We start from the raw sequence: 6,590 nt of genomic DNA on the forward strand, positions 1-6,590 counted from the left end.
CATATATATACTTAGATTAGGTTAGAGTAGAATTTTTATCTTGTTAAAAAAAAAAAAAAAAAAAGATGGCCAAATTGTGGGCTCAGTAACAACAAGTCTCTAAGAGGGAGCTTCACACACATATATATACTTAGATTAGGTTAGAGTAGAATTTTTATCTTGTAAAAAAAAAAAAAAAAAAAAAGATGGCCAAATTGTGGGCTCAGTAACACTAATCTATATTGGAAAAAAGTCCTAAAGGTAATTAGGGGAAGAAGTTGAGAAACATAATACTTTTTTATCTTTTTATTTTGGATAATTTGACAGTATGGGTGGACAGATTCGAACCCTAGATGTTTCCGCTGGAATCACTAGAAGGTGACTACCAATTGAGCCACAAAGCTCTTCGTGAGAAATGTAATACTTAAGCGGTTCAATATAATTATTTGTGAAATTACACAGAAGTCTTAAAGTTTATATCCTATTTCAAATTAGGAATGTTTGGAAAATTTAGACCCTTGATTGATTTTACTGCAAAACTAATCTACTTGTTAAATTAACTAGTTTTGAACTCATATTGATTTCTAGGTTAGTTACCATAGTAGTAACGTAGATCATTTGGAAAACAATAAACAAACAAACAGCACATCATATGGTGACGCAATGGAAAATCGATGGAAAAATTATTCTGAAGGAAAAACCACGGTGAAAGTTGCAAAACCCTAAGAAAAAATCCACTAATAGAACTGAAAAACTTACAATTAATTGAAACCCATGTTCCTGATTGTTACCTTCAGTAGTAACTTACTCATGTCACCACATGTAGCTTGAATTTTATTAGACTCTTTTATTTTGAATTCCTTCACATGAACAATCCAATCGGCGACTTCAAGTACCAACTTGAAGATTCTTCTAAACAAGTTGACTATGTAGGCATTGTGGCTTCATACATGATATGCACTATTGCAACAACACACCGCATCTGATTGTTCTTTATTTGCGTCTGAACTCATGGTTTGAATAGGTAGAGGCCGGGGTTTTCTCTTTGAATACCTTAGGGTTTCTACCGCTACAACTTTATGAAAAATCCGGGTCTTTATATAGGCTCTTTAATTAGGGTCATGAAAACCTACATCTATAATGGACTTAAAATAAAACACATCACAAAAAAACTGAATTTGCAATTCTTGATTGACTGACTACTCTAGAGCTTTCATTCGAGCCTGTCTCAATTGATCAAAAGATATCAAGCTTGGTGTCGAGATTCCAGAAATTTATTTTCCTACAACTAATTTTGGGTCTCTATCTTGGAGTTAAAAAAAAACACACATCATAACTGTACAAGATTCAAAGCTTCATTCATAGTTTGCCAACAGTCAATCTATTGACCCTAACAAGATTTAAGTTTCTAATTATGTCAATTAAAGTTCCAAACTTATAGAGCATTTTTCTTCTTCAATTTGAATCCCCTTGTCCATCCTTGTTATTCATTTAAGTTATTCCAAATAGTAATAGAGTAGTAAAAAATTGAAAATTGTTGAAATTTATTTATTTTTTGTTTTATTTTAATCGATTTTGATATTCTAGCAATATTATTCTCCCTTTAAACGAAATTTTCTCAATCTAAACAAAGCGTTTTCTCTCTATTCAATGATAGAAAAAATCAATTTATAACAAAGCCTCAGGTGAAACATAAAGTTTAGCTTTAATCAATAGTTTTGTGCTTTTATATGTTCTATTATTGCTTAGAATTTCAAAAATGGATAACGGAGATTGAATTTTGCCCATTAAATTGAAACAATTAAAAACTTTAGATCTAAAATGAAACATGGTAAATTCTGTAAGATTAAATACCCTCATCAATTTTTATCTAATTTTCCCTTTTTATTTTGTATATACTACACTAATTGTTTAATTGAATTGAAAGATACTTACAAAAAAAGGTTGAAAGTTGAACAAATCATTATGAAAAAGCATCATATACTTCATGTTTCTACGACGCATGATTATGTGATATAATGGTCCATTTGGACTGAGGTGGAGGGAGGAGGAGTAAAGTAGAATTGGCTAAAAATTAGTGTACTATTGACCAATTCTATTCTACTCTACCTCTCTCTACTCCCCCTTCATCCCCCTCAAACCAAACAGACCCTAATGGAGAAAGTATTTCATATTGTTGTAGGGGTTATCCGTGGCAACCAACCGAGTTGTGGCTAAATTCAGGCTTTATTGATGCTTTCATATCAATTGATAGTAGATGACTCAAGAAGCTGTATATGAAACGAACTTACCTATTGAGGTAATGGAAATTTTAATATCAATTTGTTGTGGAGAGTTTGGAGACTGTGGAATTGTTTATGGTCCCTTTAATTATGCAACGTAGAAACAGAATATATAATCATATAGAGACCACAAAGATATGGCATATTTATGCCATGGACAATAAAAAAGAAAAAGAAAAAAAAAGGAGAGAGTTTCAACTTATGGTTGTAGTTTTGCTCCTGATGATTTAATTATTAGACTAAAACATCAATCAGTTTTTGGTGTAGGCGATGATCAAATCTCAGATTTCTTATTTAAATACAAAATATATTTTACCAGTTGAACTAACTAGAACTTATAAAAATAAAATATAAAAATAAATAAAACTGAATAACTACAACGAGAGAGAAATTTAAACTCTAGACGTCTTGAACTACAAAACTCTTGGGTACGATATAGAGAAGAATTTCATATAATTATATTTTTGAATTCATTGTGGTTAATGTCTACTTTTTTTTTTTAATTTTTTTTATACAATATTTTAAACTTTACTTCTCATACAATAATTTCAACAAGTGTTTAGATGTAAGAAATCTTGCCATGCATGAATTGTAACAAATATGAGTTAACTATGGTATGGACCAAGCATTCTTAAGAATTACATATCACATGAGTAAAAAAAAGAAAAAATTACATCATAGATAGAACACCATAGCATGAAGTGAGAACAACAAAAAGAGACCGACAAGAATAATATACCACATGCCTCGGTAGTCAGATGCCTTCGAAGTTATTGGTTCCATAAAACCAATAAGATTATTTCAACCCAAGTATATATACTTAATTATATGGGTCACACCGTTGACTATATCTTAAACATATAATGAGGACAAAGTCAAGATATATGCATGGGTAATGGGTGCTTCAATTATTTCAATGTTTTTTTTTTTTTTAAATTTTTAGAAACCAATTATTTCAACGTAAGGATAATTTGTGCAACACGAAAACTGCACAATGGTATTGAAGTGATCCAATTTGATTGCTTTTCTAATGTGTACAGACTAGTAGTGGTAGAATAGTTCATCCATTACACAAGAAATTGAGAATGGTTGAAGGATTACCGAGTCTTATATGCTATATTTGTGAAAAACAAAGACCAGTTCACTGACTTCTATCTATAAATAGACATATCCCCATATGCTATATTCCCATTCCTCACCCAAGCAAGAATACGCAGAGTACTAAATATACCATAAGATAGAGATAACATAAGCTCAAAAAATGATGAAAGGTGTTCCTTACCTTGTTACTGTGGCCATCTTGGCTTTGGCATTTTCTCTTGCTTCTGCTTATGACCCTAGTCCATTGCAAGACTTTTGTGTCGCAATTAACAACACCGATTCTGCTGGTATGTACATACTCTCTTCAGTTTTTTTTTTTTTTTTTTTTTTATACATACTCTCTTCTTTTTTTTTTTTTTTTTTTTTTGATGAACTGCAAATCGACATGCCCGCTCATTATTAGTAGTATGTAGTAGTGTTATTATCACTACGTTATTTTGAGATCGTTTTAATGAAGTTCTACGCATTGCTGAAATTATTATCATCACCTACATTATATCATCTACATTAGATTTTTTTTTTTCCCTACATGACAAGTTATTGTCCATTGTTACAGAACTGTCTTCTTTGCGACAATAACAAAGTTTTCTTTGTGTAGTATTTGTGAATGGAAAATTTTGCAAGGACCAAGCATATGTCAGACCAAACGATTTTTTCTATCTCGGACTCAATATTCCAGGGAACACAGCTGCAAATAAACTTGGATCAAGTGTCAATCTTGTGAACGTTGATAAATTACCAGGTCTTAACACGGCCTATCTTTGGCTCGTCTTGACTTTGGCCCATACGGCCTGAATCCTCCTCACATTCACCCACGTGGCACTGAGCTTTTGGTAGTCATGGAGGGTACTCTCTTGGTTGGATTTGTCACATCCAACCCAAACAAACTCTTTACCAAAGTTCTAAACAAGGGAGATGTCTTTGTATTCCCGATTGGTCTCATTCACTTCCAATTCAACATAGGGCAAACTAATACGGTTGCATTTGCCGGTCTTAGCAGTCAGAATCCTGGGTTGATCACCATAGCAAACGCGGTCTTTGGATCTAATCCTCCAATCAATACTGATGTTCTCGCTAAGGCCTTCCAGTTGGACAAGAATGTTGTTGATTATCTTCAAAAACAATTCTAGTCAAATAGCAATTGGTAAAATTATTTGTAATAGGAATGATGACCATTACAAAGCAGAGTTTGAATAAAGTTTACCTTGATTCCTTATATGTAATTTCATAAAAATAATTAGTATCAAATAAAATTGTCTTATGATTCTTTTTTTATTTATTTATTTATGTGTCATGGTGTCCAAGTAAATGCTAAGGAATTAGTGCATTACTAAATCTTGAATAAACATTGGATCTAGAACGATTAAAATCACAAGCACCTATTAAAACTGACAAAAATTGTATTAATAGCTACTTTTAAAAAAAAAAATGCAAAAACACTATTTTGGTCCTTACATTTTCGAGTCATAGTCAATTTAGTCCTTATATTTTTTTATCAGTCGATTTGGTCCCTATTATTTTCACAACTTGTAGTCAATTTAGTCTTTGCCGTTATCTCACTAACGAAATATGCCTATGTAAAGTTGTGATTTACAACTATGTGTTTTGTTGGCTTTTATTCCGTGCCAAATTTGATTGTAATTTTATTTAATCTTTTGTACCTTGTATTTATTGTGGGATTTGATTGTAAGGGTTGTGTGATAGAGAGAGAGTGTGAAGACTTAAGCAACTGAAGATTGAGGAGCTCTCGCGGGTATCTTGAGATTAAGCATCCCGCGAAGTGAGCCATGTGCCCTGCACATGACTGGAATGCAAAGAGTCAAGACAGATGGCGACAGCTGTGTTTCGCGAGTATCTCGCGAGTAAGGCCTTTCCGCGAGACACCCGCGAGACATTCTGTTCTGCCAGGCTGTACTATTTGATACACACTTTCTGTATCCACACTATATATACCTACATTACCCACAAGTGTTGAGGAGTGCTTCTGAGAGAAAACCCTAGCCAAACACCTTGAGAGTTAGAGATTGTTATACCCACAATTCTCTACACATTTGCTAGTGGAATTTCCTCAACTCCTACCTCTCCATTTCCATACCATTGAGAAGTTGATAGTCCAAATACTTACCACACCCTTTCAGAGTGTCAAGTGGGGTTTTGGTGCTGTTGGGAAGTATTGGAAGAAGCGAAGGATGGTAGATGCAACATAGAGCTTATTGCGGGATCCGGAGAGCTAGACAAGACACGGTTCCGAGAAGCCTTGTTAGAGTAGGAGCTCGGAGGGCTTAGGTACATCGAGTAGATTAGGCTTGGAGGGTCTCTTGCTCACCCATGTATCCCAATTGATTGTCTAGTGGATCGATTAACGCTTGGAGGGTGCCGAAGAGGTCTTTTGCCGAGTTCTTTGGTTTCCTCTTCGATAACACATCGGCGTGTTATCTTGTGTTTGTGTTCTCTCTTCCCTTACTCTTGTGCTTTACTTTTATTGTTGGTTGTTCATGTTTTTGCACTAGAGTAGTATCGATTGTTTGTGCTTTATTTACTCTTGTTTTCGCACTTAGATAAGTTAAAGTAAAATCAACCGAGCTGTAATTTTAATTGGGGGTCTAAACAGCTCATGTGTTTTAACACATTTTCGAGCTTTCAACCTACATGGAAAACGGATTGTACACTTGACTCACTTAAGTTTACGTGGCAAATAAAATACTATTAAACAAATTTATATCACATTTAAATAATGCCACGTCAGCATTTAAATTAAAAAAAAATTTAATTTCTTAATTTTAAAGGAGAAAATAATAGAAAATTTGAAAAAAAGAAAAAGAAAAATCATATTCCATTAAAAAAAAAATCACAAAAAAATAAAATAAAGAATAGAAGAACCTGAACCCAAAAGAACAATGAACCCAGAAAAATTAATTTCTTAAATTAAAATTAAAATTAGAATTGAAGTTTTGAGGTCAGAAAGTATCAACTTTATTGGGTTTGTTGGTAACTCGTAGCTTCTTGGATTGACTTTGCAAATTGTTGTGATTTAAAAAATAAGAAGGAAAAAAGAAAAATTATCCGTAAAGGAAATACGAAAAAACGGTAAATCGAAGAGAGCACAAGTTAGATAGCTCAAGTGGGTGCACAAATTTCAGTAGAAATTGTTAATTTTCAAAAAGAAATATTTGCAATCGATGAAAGAAGTAAGATTTTAAGCAAAACCAAAGCAAGAAAACCCAAATC

General features: G+C 33.0%; 1 pseudogene; it reads left to right on the plus strand.

Moving 5' to 3' along the window:
• Positions 1 to 3,522: 3,522 nt before the first annotated feature.
• LOC112011164 (germin-like protein subfamily 1 member 7) lies at positions 3,523 to 4,492 on the plus strand (annotated as a pseudogene).
• The last annotated feature ends 2,098 nt before the right edge of the window (positions 4,493 to 6,590 follow it).

This window comes from Quercus suber, unplaced genomic scaffold (genome assembly GCF_002906115.3).
Source record: "Quercus suber isolate HL8 unplaced genomic scaffold, Cork oak 2.0 scaffold_183, whole genome shotgun sequence".
NCBI classification, from domain to species: Eukaryota; Viridiplantae; Streptophyta; class Magnoliopsida; order Fagales; family Fagaceae; genus Quercus; species Quercus suber.